This window comes from Octopus sinensis, linkage group LG6 (assembly GCF_006345805.1).
Source record: "Octopus sinensis linkage group LG6, ASM634580v1, whole genome shotgun sequence".
Classification (NCBI taxonomy): Eukaryota; Metazoa; Mollusca; class Cephalopoda; order Octopoda; family Octopodidae; genus Octopus; species Octopus sinensis.
Window position 1 is genome coordinate 63,106,581 of NC_043002.1, and position 15,000 is coordinate 63,121,580.

The following is a 15,000-nucleotide window of genomic DNA, read 5'->3' on the forward strand; positions in this document are numbered from 1 at the left end:
CGCACTTGGGTCGATGTAATCGACTTAATCCCTTTCTCTGTCCTTGTTTGTCCCCTCTATGGTTAGCCTTTTGTGGGCAATAAAGAAATAAGAAACGTTAGCATGCCGGGCGTAACGCTTAGCGCTATTTCCTCTGTCTTTACGTTCTGAGTTCGAATTCCGCCGAGGTTGGCTTTGCTTTGCATCCTTTCGGAGAGCGATAAATTAAGTACCAGTTATGTACTGAGGTCGATCTAATCAGCTGGCCCACTCCTCCCAAATTTCGAGCCTTGTGACTTGAGTCGAAAGATTACTATCACCATGAATATTATTTATCCTCCTATTATTATATTTATTATATTTCATTCTGGGTTCAGATTCTTGGTGTGAACTCGTGTCTTGAAACATATTTTGTTGTATCTTGTTATTATGCCAATAAGAAATAAATAGATTGGTTTTATTTCACTTCCTTATTTCTATTCTTGAAGTGAATTGATATTATTACTAATTAACAAACTAATTCGGTTACTCAATCAATTTTTATTGTCAGTGTTTTTCCTCGCCATCCGTGACCTCTTCAAAGAAATGCTCTCTCTACCACAGGTCAGATTTAAATCCGTCATTCTGTTTTATGTACCATTTCCTCTCCTCCTCCCCCCTTCTCCTCCTCCTCATCTTCCTCCTCTTCATCATCATCATCTTTATTACTACTACAGCAACTTCTAACGCAGCGAGGTTACAAGATCATTTTCACGCCGGGTAAAATGCTTAGCGGCATTTCGTCTCTCTCTTTATGTTCTCAGTTCAAATTCGGTCGAGGTCGGTTTTAATCTTTCTTCCTTTCGGGGTCGATAAAATAAGTACCATTTAAGCAATGGACTTGATATAAATATAATCGTCTTGTCCATCACCTGAAACTGCTGGACTTGAGCTAAAATATGGCACACCTACCACCACCACCACCACCACCACCACCGCCACCACCACCACCACCACTACTACTACTACTACTACTACTACTACTACTACTACTACTACTACTACTACTACTACTACTGCTGCTACTACTGCTGCTGCTACTACTGCTACTGCTGCTGCTGCTACTACTACTCCTACAACTACTACTACTACTACTACTACTACCACTGCTGCTGCTACTATTTCTACTAAATCTATTATTATTATTATTATTATTATTATTATTATTATTAATATTATTATTATCGTTATTATTACTATTATCGTTATTATTATTATTATCTCTGCATATAATAATAACCTGCAGCCTACGGTACCATGCTGTTCGTTCTTTTCAGCTATCTAATATTTCCTGATTATTCTGGCCGTGCCAAGGAGGTAAACTTATTGTAACAGTATTATTATCATTGAGTGAGAGGGTAGCGCATGCCATCTCAGTGACACTGTGGTACAAATATACGAAGATCAATGTACCCATCATGACTACCCGTCTGATAAAGGGGCAGCAGACAAATGCATCAGAACCATAGGTGGTGCAACGTGGTGATATCATATCAAGATAAACAGCGCATGACCTTGTAGGCGAAGTCCAGATCTTTTCTTCAAGTTGAGTAGCTCATCCCACTCAAAAGGTAATTGAATAAGGTTTGTGTAAGCATGATGAACGAAAAACTCATGTTTCCAGAGGTGAATTACTCAACGTCAAATGCTTCCTCTCAATGTATGGCTATGATGCCCCCCGCCACTACTTCTGCTCGTGATCAGAGATGTACATATCGTCAGCCACTAAGGGACATGCTCAACTGGTTAAGGTCAAACAACTGACAAGCAAATCTGTGGTATTGAGCAGAATATTTGCTGTAGCCCATCTTCTATACCAAGACAACTCATTATTATTATTATTATTATTATTATATTATTATTATTATTATTATTATTATTATTATTACTTTTATTATTATTATTAAGACGGCGAGCTGGTAGAATCTTTAGGACGCTGGCCGAAGTGCTTAGCAGATTTTCGCCCATTGCTATGTTCTGCGTTCAAATTTTGCCGAGGTCGGCATTGCTTTTCACCCTTTCTGGGTCGATAAATTAAGTACCAGTTGCGCACTTGGGTCAGGCTATACGACTAGCCCCCACCCCAAAATTTCAGGCCTTGAGCCTACAGTAGGAATTATTATTATTATTATTTTTATTATCATTCAGTAGTATATTTTTTATATCGTGCTTTGACTTCACTACCGAGCACAGCTCTGTGTGCCATGGGTATGTGCTGTGATTTGTTGTGATGCTCTGATGGTTATTGTATGGAAAGTGTTCTGCGTAGGATGTGTGCAGTGCCTAGTAGTGCAATTTTATGTACGTTATATGTGTTTGTAAGTCCTGGTGTTTTTGTTATGTAGTTGTCTGAATATTTTTTTATCATGCCTAATGCACCTATTATGATAGGAATTGGTTCTGTTTTTAGATTCCACATTCTGGTTACCTCTATTTCAGGTCTTTGTATTTTGAAAGTTTCTCCATTTCTTTTAGAGACACGTTGTCATCCGCTGGTATTGATACATCAATTAGAAAACATTGTTCTCTTCATGATCTCTGACAACTATATCTGGTCTGTTGGCCTTAATTTCTCTATCTGTGTGTATTGGCATATCCCAGAGTATGGTTGCTTTCTCGTTTTCTGTGACCTTTTCTGATGTGTGCTTATACCATCTTTTTTCTGTTGTTATTCCATAATGTTGGCATAGTTTCCAGTGTATATAGGTCCCAAATCTGTCGTGTCTGTGAATATATTCCTTCTTAGCCAGGACTGGGCAGCCAGAGATAATATGATTTATTGTTTCTTGTCCATATTCTGCAGTTACTTGTTATATTTCTTTTCATTACATGTTTTGGTAATTTCTGGTGGGGAGGCTTTGGTCTTGTGCTGCAATTAAAAATCCTTCTGTCTCTGCTTTGAGTCCTGAGCTTCTCAACCATTGTTGGGATTATTCTTTGTCTATTTCTTTTGCATTTAGTTTAGTCCAGTATTTGCCATGAAGGGGCTTTTCTTGCTATCGTTTTATTATGTTTCGTTTCTGTTCTATTTTTCGTTTGAATTTCATTTGTTTTATAGCTTTTGTTGTTTCTTCACCTTCCTCTTCTTCTTCTTCATATTTGTTAGGTGGTATGATTTCTTGTTTGTATTTGTCAGCTTCCTTAAATACTGGGAAGAGTTTTTTGTTTTGCTCGTGTTTTGCCGCTATTTGCATCAGTTTTCCTTCCTTCTGAAGTAGATATTTTTGCAGTCCTATGGTGGTTATTTTATAGTATTTTTCCAGCTGTATAAGGCCTCTACCACCATCTATACGTTGTATATATAGCCTTTCTATGTCAGATTTTGGGTGATGCAACCTAGATCCAGTCATTATTTTTCTTGTTTTCCTATCTATTTTGGTCAGTTCATTTAGTGTCCAGTTAAGGATATTGTAGCTGTAACTTATAACTGGAACGGCTAAAGTGTTGATACCTATTATCTTGTTTTTAGCATTGAGCTCTGTTTTCAGTATTGATCTAATTCGTCTATAATATTCTTTTTTTAAATTTCTCTTTCATTTGTGTGTGTTGTGTCTTATCTAGTTCATGGATTCCTAAGTATTTGTAAGTTTGGTTTTGGTCTAATTCTTTTATTTCATTGGTTTTATCTAGTGTGATGTTGCTACTCTTTATTAGATTTCCTCTTTTCAGGGTTACTTTGGCGCATTTCTCTAATCCAAATTTCATATCTATTTCTTTGGTAAATCCATGAACTGTCTTTAGTAGTGTTTCCAGCTGTTTGTCATTTGTAGCATATAGTTTTAGGTCATCCATATATAAAAGGTGGCTGATCGTTTTGCCGTAACATTTATATCCGCATCCAGTTCTGTTTAGCATATCCGATAGAAGTGACAGTGCCAAGCAGAAAAGGAGTGGAGAGAGCGTATCTCCTTGGAATATTTCTCTTCTAATGGGGATGGCTTTGGTTTTCACAAGTCCCTCTTTTTTTTGGAGCTGTATCACTGTTTGCCATTTATTCATAGAGTGTCCTATGTATTTTATAATTGTTGGTGCAACTTTGTTCATGGCTAGTGTTTCGAGGATCCATGTGTGGGGGATGCTATCAAGCGCCTTTTTGTAGTCGATCCAGGCCATACTGAGGCCTTTCTTCTTTCTGTGTCTGTCTTCAGTTATGGCTTTATTAATCATTAGTTGGTCTTTACAGCCATATGAGCCTTTGCGGCATCCTTTCTGCTCTTCTGGGAACAGGTTGTTTTCGTCCAGGTGCTTGTTCAATCTTTGCGATATTACTGCAGTAAATGCTTTGTACATTGTAGGGAGACAGGTTATAGGTCTGTAGTTTTTTGGTTTTGCTGTCTCATTTGATTTAGGAATTAAGATGGTTTTCCCCTTCGTGAGCCATTCAGGCATTGTCTCTGGCTCTGTCAGTATGTTGTTAAAATTTTCAGCCAGCTTTTTGTGCATTCCTGTTAGATATTTCAACCAGAAGTTGGGGATCTCGTCATGCCCATGTGCCTTCCAGTTGCTTAGTCTTTGCAGTCCCTGGGTGACCTCTTCAGTTGTTATGGGGTTCCAAACTTGCTCAGATGCTGAGTTTGTTGTTTTAATACTCTTTTTTTTTGGTTGTTCGTTCGCCGACCATTATTATTATTATTATTATTATATTATTATTGTTATTATTATTATTATTATTATTATGTTTGACTTTTGCTTTACATTTGTACAACTTGGCTCCAAGTCTCACTCAGAGATCTTAAGAGATAACAAGTTGGAAGTCCATGTTGGTGTTATGCCTAAGGTGCCATATATTTGGTTTGTACTTAGTGTTGTACTAGTGAATGTCTAAAAAACCATACAAAAATTGTTTGTTTTAAAAATTGAGATTACATAGGAAGTATTTTGCGTAGGATATGAGCAGTTCTCATGTTCACTATCTTTTGAATTTCGGCCATGTGTGGGTTCCCTGGTATTATTATTATTATTATTATTATTATTATTATTATTATTATTATTATTATTATTATTATTATTATCATTGAGAGTGTAGTACATGTTATTTAAGTGAGATTGGGGTAGAATAGGCACATTCATCTCAACCATATGTGCGCGGATGGTGATCTCATATCAAGATAAACAGCGCATGACCTTGCAGGTGGGGCCCAGTTAGAATTTTCGGCAGGCTGAGTAACCCATCCCACTCAAAAGGTCCCTGAATAAGCGTTGTTGAAGGATGTTCAACGAAACACCTATTTTTCCAGGGGTGAGCTATTCAAATTTTAAAGAATTCCTTTCAAAGCATGGCTATGATTTTCCCCAGCTACTTCTTCTACTGATCAAACATGCACATATTGTCAACCACCAACGGACAAGCTGAACTAGTTTCGGTCGAACAACTGAGAAGCACCCCTGCGGTACTTAGCAAAGTATTTATTGTAGCCGATCTGTTATACCAAGACAACTCAACGTACAATCAGTTAAGATCAGAAGCGATGAGAGTCACAGCCTTGTTATTTCCTCTGGGTTACGTTCTGAGTTCAAATTCCGCCGAGGTCAACTTTGCCTTTCATCTTTTCGGTGTCGATTAAATAAGCGCCAGTTAATCACTGGGGTCTATATAATCGACTTAATCCCCTTGACTGTCCTTGTTTGTCACCTCTATGTTTAATCCCCTGTGGGGAATAAAGAAAAATGTTATCATTATTATAATTGTTGTTGTTATTGTTGCTTTTGTTGTTATTGTTGTTGTTGGTACTGTTCTTGTTGCTCCTATTATTGCAAAGATTATGTATATATTGTTAAAAATAACAACTTTTTTTTATCAATACAACATTCTTTGAACTGAAATGAAATAGACTGGAAATATTTAGATACATTTCCCAGCAAAATATAAGCCTGTGAATGCGCGTGTCCATGTGTATATGTATACACTCTCTCTCCCCCTCTCACGCCATATATATATATATATAATATATATATATATATATATATATATATATCACTCTCTCTCTCTCTTATGCGCAAGGGTATATAAGTACATGTCTATGGATATGTATTTAAATGCCAATGTATCTAGCTATATATATATGTGTGATAAAAGAATTTTTTCACTGTTGCATAATTTGAAATTTCACAGAATGACATCGAAACTTCGGACACTTTGATGCTTCAGAAGATTTGTGGAGTTCTCTTTTCTCTCATTCCACCATCGATGAATCTCTCTCTCTCTCTCTCTGCCTCTCTCTATCTATCTTGCTCTGTCTGTCGGTCTGTCTCTCTATCTTTTACATATATATATATGTGTGTGTGTGTGTGTGTGTGTTTATATGCATACATACAAATATCACCCATACACACATGTATCTATATATCACTATCTATCAAATACAATTCTCTCTATATATGTACTTCTTACTCTCTCTCTCTCTCTCTCTCTCTCTCTGTATATATATATATATATATACATATGTGTGTGTGTGTGTGTGTGTGCGTGTGTGGGTATGTGTGTGTGTGTGCATATGTATATAATTGTTTATGTGTTAGTGTGGCGTGTGTGTGTAATTGTTTGTACTTCCATATATATTTGTATGATTCTTCCACAAGTCATAATACGGTAACAGATGTTACTGAAACCCCGAACAGAAACTTTCATTATGCAAATGATGTAGCTGTTATTAAATTAAACGAACAACATTATCTACATTTAAATAAAATGTCCAAAAGAGTTCCTCCCAATTTATACAGGATTGTATTATTTCCGATACCATTTGGCAAGCTTTCAGTTATAGATCATATATTCAGAATTGAAGTAAATGGAGTATTCAATACAAGAAGACCTCCGATGATGTGTCGGTTTGATGCAACTGACCTGAGTGTGAACAAGAATTCCAACTGTCACTCCGTCGGTTGCGACGAGGATGGATCCAGGTGATTCGCCCAATGGAAGAATCTGCTCATGAAATTAACAAGCAAGTGGCTGAGCAATCCACAGACACACGTAGCCTTATCTTAGTTATAACGGACATTTAAGAAATGTGAGAAGGCTGGTTCTTTTGAATTACAAGTACAATAGGACACAACGTGCCGCCGAAAATCGAGCTCACAAACTTGTAGTCGATAGCCGAATATCCCTAACCGTTAAGCCACACGCTTACACGAAACGAGAATAAGAGCAAGAACAACATAGCAACGAACCACCGAGCCAGGTATTAATTGTGTACTATAAGGTAGCCAATTGTTACTCTTGGACCATCGTACTTTCAATACTCTGATGTCAACCCACAATGCCTCAGTAAATAACTGCAGAAATTACTAGCTTCTTCAAATCAACCTATGAATATGTTTCTAGAAATTTATTGTAAAACAACCAGTAAAAGTATATGCACCGTTTTCTTTTTTTGTCATCTCACTTTCATAGTCACCCTCATTTCATATATACATATTTACAAGCATACATATATACATGCACACATACAGACAAACAAACTGCCTGACAGACAGATAGATAGATAGATAGATAGATAGATAGATAGATAGATAGATAGATAGATAGATAGATAGATAGATAGATAGACGTAGATTTGTATATTCTGCTATCTATATATATACGTACCCGCACAATTATCCATATATGTCTCTATCTCTCTTTACCTCTCTCTCTCTCTCTGTCTATATATATATATATAGAGAGAGAGAGACACACACACATGCATACATGTATGTTTATACACACACACACACACATATATATATATATATATATAATATATATATATATATATAATATATATTATATATATAGAGAGAGAGGAGAGAGAGAGAGAGAGATAGATAGTTAGATAGATAGATAAATATATAAGAAGATATTTGAATTATGCACATTTGTATATATGTAATATGTATATTATATGAATTGTATTCATTTATATATATGTCATATACAAACATCTCTCTCTCACTCACTCTCTCCCCACTCTCTCTCTCTCTGTATATATATATATATATATATATATTAGTACGTGTAAATAATATATTATATATATACATATATGCACGCGCGCGCAGTTGCACCCCACACACACAAACATACATACGTATACGCTGCTCCATCATAACCTATTTCCATTCTGAAAACATTTAAATACCAATGTATATTCTGCACAGAGACACAATTGCTTTTCCCCCACAAACTTATTAATACAAACAAACCAGGGCTGTTTCAATACAATGTGGCTTCCCAACATTTGTGTGAATGTATTACTGAGCATACGTAGCCTTCTCCTCTATTCAATGGGGAGACATAGAAACAAGTGTTTATACACATGAATATTAAATGACACTCGATATATATATTCATAATATTTTGTTCATTTTATGGCTGTACTATTGCATGTGTTGTCAGACAAGGGAAACACATATAACATGAACATCCATGCCAATATAAAGTATGTATAATATACATTCATATATATATACATGCATACACACACATGCACACGCGTATATACATGTGTGAGTGCGTGTGCATTCATTGATAGATATAGATAGAGACCTGCAAAAAGTTATACACATACACACACACACACACACACACATATAGATACATAGATAGATAGATAGATAGATAGATAGATAGATAGATAGATAGATAGATAGATAGATAGATAGATAGATAGATAGATAGATAGATAGATAGATAAATGGACATGAATATCAGCCATTAATGGGCCGTAAATGAACAGCCACCTACACTCAGACACGCCCACATCTATATATATATACATCTATACATCTATACACACTTCAAAATATTAGCATATATATTTGAGAATATAAGTAACTTTGTCTAGTTCTCTCCTTCTCTCTCTCTCTCTGTCTCTCTCCATGTTTGTGTGTGTGTGTGCACAGTCACTCCCTGTATGATTCTGAATAACGAAGCACTCCTTGTCACCCGTTCATTTCTTTTATGCGCTCAAACTTTGAAATATTTTCTCTTTTCGTTTCATTCTCTCAACTCTTATCACCACACAGAGCGAAGCAACGCTGCAACATGCATACGCAAACATTAAACAACGAACCACAATTATTAGCGTGCATTTCTTTCCGAAGACAGACACTCACAGACATCTATATACATAGAGTTAGACTATAAAGTAATGACTACGAACCAAATCAAAGGGAAAAAAAAACAAAACATAAAACATTAAAAAAAATATGTTACCCCTCCTACCAAAAAAGATATAACTAAAATTGTACAAAAACAGAACAAAAGGAAAGAACAAATTGCAAAGATAAAAAAAAAACGTATCAAAAACAGACTAAACAAAACATAAAGACACCCAAGTCTCTCATTAACATTCAAAGACTGTTTTGCCAGTGTGAGAAATATGGTGATTAATGAAACGGACGCCATATTGATTCACTGTAACTTCCTTTGTTTCTTAAATTGTGTAAGCATATATGCGTAAATTTATATGTATACCCTCATTTGAGTACATTTCTGTGTGTTTTTATCTGTGTGTGTCTGCGCAGGTGTGCTTATATGCATTTTTTCCCCGTTGCTGTTTCTCTACAGTTTTGTTGTCTTGTATTTTAAGACAGTATGCGTGTATTTTTAAATACAATTCCTGCTGTTTCTGTTGTTCTCGTTGAGGTTGTTTTTTTTTCGTTTATTTTTCTCTCTTGTTGCTTGTGTTGCTGCCAATGTTGTTGCTTATGGTATTGTTGTTGTTGCAATCGTTAGTGGTATGTATTAGGTGGTGTTTCTGATGGTATTTAGTGATTACTTGTTTGATTACGTCAGTTCGTGCCTGTCATTGTTTGTGCGCATGCGTCTCTAGCCTGCGCTATGCTTTTTATGCGCATTTATTCATGTGAGAGTCATAATATAACTGTACCTGTATTTACGTACATATGCACATATACGCATATATATATATATAAACATATACATATATGCATATGAGTGTATATGTGTGTGTATGTGTGTGTATTGTTATGCATGTAATATATATATATATATATATATATATATATATATATATATATATTTATATATATATATGCGCACATACATATGTATATATGTATCTATATCTATATATATGTATGTCTCTGTCTATCTATACCTATCTCAGTATATATATGTGTGTGTGTGTATATAAAATAATAAATGCGCCCGTTTAAAGCCTAGTCAGGCTCACAGGCCCGATTTCCCGGTTTCTATGGCGTATGTGTTCCCCAGCTGGACGGGGCGCCAGTTCATCGCAGCGTTACTCAGTTTTGCCAGCTGAGTGGACTGCAGCAACGTGAAATGAAGTGCTTTGCTCAAGAACACAACAAGTCGCCCGGTCCAGGAATCGAAACCACAATAATACGATCATGATGCTGACACCCTAACTACTAAACCACTCCATATATAAATATACCTACAGCCATACATACACACATATATATACATATATATATATATAATATATATATATATATATATATATATATATATATATATGTATATACATGCATACATACATACATACATACATGGTGGCTGCCCCCTCGTTATCGAGTATGGCCATTGCACGAAGCTTAATCAATGTTGTTATCGTGCAATTCCTCTGCAAGAAGATTTTTTTTTAAAGTGAGGAAAGGCTGTGCACTGAGTCAATCCCACTCACTAAGCAACAACAACCATAATCCGAAAAGAAGAACAAGTCAACATCATCGGTAACCATTAAGCCGCAGGTTTTATGTCGGAGTTATCCCAGTTACCTGAGTTACCTTCTCCTAGAAGGATGCCCTAACAAAGGCTAGGAGTCCTTCACTCCCAATGGTTTAACCGCGCGATCGGGTATTCAGTCCGATTATTTCTATGTCCCCGCGCATGATACACTCTTAAGACATTTATTGGATGGCCGTTGACTCTCAAGAGTTCCTCCGCCTTTTGACGGGTTTTGTTTTTTATACCGCAGGGTGTTCAACAAACACCCCACTCACCAAGAAAGCTTGGTGGGGGTTGCCGGTTTAGTCGCCGACGACACGACCATGGGGGTACATGTTACCAGTAGCACTCGAAAGTGACCTGACATACATACATACATACATACATACATACATACATACATACATACATACATACATGAGTGAACACACATATACTCAAGTATGAAAGCTGGATGGATGTACGTATGTACAGCCATTTTGGCTGGGTGTATAACTGTATGACTCCAAAAATTCCTGTGTGTACTGTTTTAAATATTCTTTGTGATTTCTATAGCTTCTTGTTGCTATGGCTACTGATGTCTTTGTAAATCATATCGTAGTGGCGATGGCAATGAAGGCGGTGTCGACGATGATGATAAGGACTGTGAATCGGGATGAGGATGATGGTATTGCTCCTGGGGACGGTTTCACCGACTGACCTGATACTGTTGTGTGCATGCTTCCATGGTACAACCACACTGCAATTGTCTAACGGAACGTATAGGGTTTGAGAATTGTACCTCTTTAAGTGGGGATGGTTTTATAGACAACATGCACCATATTTATTCTGAAAGCGCCATAACTCTAGACATCTCCGGATTTGGAAAATGTAATCAGGGAAAGATGTCTCACAAATACAATAAACGACAGGATAGAAAAGAAAGAATTATCGTCCCCTATATAACACTTTATTGGTGAAGGTGCGCAGCTTAGAATATAGGGTATTCGGCTCTCGATCGATTTTTGGTGGCACGTTGTGTACTTCAACAAGACCCCTTATTTCACGTTGCTCCAGTTCACTCACCTGACAAAATGTGTCGTAGCTGTATTTCAAAGAGCCAGCCTTGATAGATTCTGTGTCATCTTGAATCTCTCTGGGAACTACATTAAGTTTATTTAAGTCTGTCGCGTACTCAGGTACTTGTGCGTTGATTTGTAGGGGAAGGCTGTTCCGTTCATCAGATGAACTGGAGCCCTTGACGTCGTACCTGACTGAGTGCCAATTTTTTAATCTACAATAGATGAATAAGATGTCTTTAGTTGACTGGAAACTATCTTGTTTTACTTAATTTGATTCTCATTTCAAATGCGATTGAACGTTTCTTTTCATCTGTTCACAATATACAAAGATAAGTGCCATATCAAATTCACACACGCACGTGCGCACTCACACACACACACACATATTCTCTCTCTCTCTCTCTGTCCCTCTCTCATATATACTCACACACATATATATACATACACGTACAGCTCAAACACGTGCACTCATACACCCACACCCACCCACACACACTCACACACACACACACGCACGTACACTCCACACGTACAGTTCTAACAGGTACACTCACACACACACGCACATGTTCTCTCTCTTTCTCACACACACACGTACAACTCAAACAGGTACACTGACACACACACACTCTCACACACACTGACACACACACACACACATACACTCCCACACACACATAAAATATAGCATCTAATAGCATATAGTATCATTCATATCATATTGATTTTACGTTAACTACCGATATTAACCTTGGCAGAAAAGTTCAAAAGCTGGACGAAATGCTGAGTGGTATTTCTTCCGGTTGTACATTTTAGGAAAAACTTCTGCCAAGATAGACTGCCTTTTCCTTCTTTCGGAGTCGGCGTAAACAACGAGTCCTTTTCTCAAACATTTCGGGCCGTGTGAGAAGTATCAATGACGTTTTGTGTTATATCCGTCAATGCACACAAATGCCCATAGCTATGTTTGAATTCGATTTACTGACATCATTCTTTTACTAATATTGATTTCAAATAAGGGTGACATGCTTACCGGTATTTCGTCTACCGTTACGTTCTGACTTCAAATTTCACCGAGGTCGTCTTTGTCTTTCATCCTTTCGAGATCGATTAAATAAGTAACAGTTACGCGCTGGGGTCGATGTAATCAGTTTAATCCCGTTGTTTGACCTTGTTTGTCCTCTTTATGTTTAACCTCTTGTGGGTTAGAAATAAATATTGATTTAAAATGTGATTTAAAATGTGATTTAAAAGAAATAAATATTGATTTAAAATGTGAATATTAGGCCAGGAGTTTCGAGCAAGGTGTATAGTCAAATTCACCGAAGTCAGTGCTCAACTGGTTATTATTTTATTGACCCAGAAATGGTGAATGTTAAATCAACCCCGATGACATTTGAACGTAAAGGCGGACGAAATGCTGTTAAACATATCACTCGATGTAGTAACGATTCAGCCAGCTCGACACCATAAATAAAAGACTGGCCAGCAAGCCATTATAAGGTGTAAAAATCTGAATTTCTCCAATTCCGGCTGAACGGTGTGTTTTATTGAACTAAATGACCATTAGCAAACATTTCAAGCAAAGACGCTCCATTCATTTTCTGATCCTTAGATATATCGGACGTCATTATACGTTATGACTCTCCCTTAGAGGAGCGTTTGACTGGAGCATGAGTTTGCATCTTGTAAATCACTCATTCCTCACAAATGTTTGCTCTTTTCATCCCTACCGGGAATTACACAAAATGTCTTGTCTGTTAATTATATCAGCTTCATAATGTCCTTCCCTGAATGTACTGGACTAAATTCAAAAGTGATATATTGTTACCGCAATTTCAATGCATAACACCAATTAAATATGGATGATCTAAAATCGTATAAAGATGAATTGGTTTTAGAAATTGTATCAGTTACATAGCATTTTCAAAGCATGATAGATGTCTACATATTATTGTAGAAAACTGGAACTGAAGTCCACGTCAAAGTAACTCGGTGTGTTGAGACCTATGGCTTTCATTCTTCAATTGGTGATGTACTTTCAAAGACAACGTGCCTAACGCTAAATATGTATCTGTGAATACATATATACAACACACACAAACTCACACACACACATACACGGAGACGCACACACACACAAACATGCACACACACAAATACATTCATGTAAATAAATGTAAGACATTCCAGGTAGTTCTATTTAATACATGTCTCTAAACATCAGTTTTATGAGCACACACGTATACTCTTGATATGAAATATTTTTCTGAATGTAATTTGAAAAAGTATGCACACATGCAAACACAAGAACTTATATATATATATATATGTATAACTTATTAACTTAGACACCTTAGATATGTTTCCATCAAAGATTGGTCCAGGCCATGTACAACTTAATAGCCCCACCTGATAAGATTAGTTAAATCATTTTAAAATCAAGTTTTGTAGTATCACCGCCCCTTCGAGTAGGGAGTTCTTGTTCAGTGAGCTGTATTCAGGTATAGGTGGCTTACCCGGTATTCTCTGGAGAAACTTATCCAAGTTCTCTTTGATCTGTTTGAGATAATGTTAAATTGGGCAGGACCTGTTGAGAAAAAGAAATTGTATTGCAGTGTATTTACTTGCTGTGATCCTGGGTAGGGGTTGTATGGCATGTGATCCTAGCCTTAGACGAAATTTGAAACTAATGTTGAGGTCGTTTGAATATTACTCGTAATATAGTTTTCACATCGTGCAAATGATGTAACCTGCAAGGCGTGGCCGGCTATTATAAAGTTTCAATGCTTTAAGGTAGTCCCAATAATCAAGACCAGTCATGCTCTTAATTTTGTTAACGAATGACCTCTGGAGTGATTCAATTTACGAAATGTTTTGCATTGTATGGGGAGACCACCAAGGGCAACAGTCTTCTGGATCGGAAGGTTCTTAGGATCGAGGAGCTCACCCTAGCGAGCTATATCGATCTTATTGTTGATGTGAGCTCTCCAGCTGTGATTGTTGTCAAGAATTATTCTTAGGTATCTGATATTATTAAATGCTCAGAGGTTTCCCTGAAGGAAATATGTGGCATCTGGTGAATAAGGGAGTTTCATGTCACTGCCCTCATTTTCATCTTCTACCACGAGGTAGCTGCCTTTCAAGTCTTATGATGTTATCAGCCTCATGTATGCAAACTTGGTCAAGAGATGCATTTGGACACTTGGTGGTTAAAAGACGTTG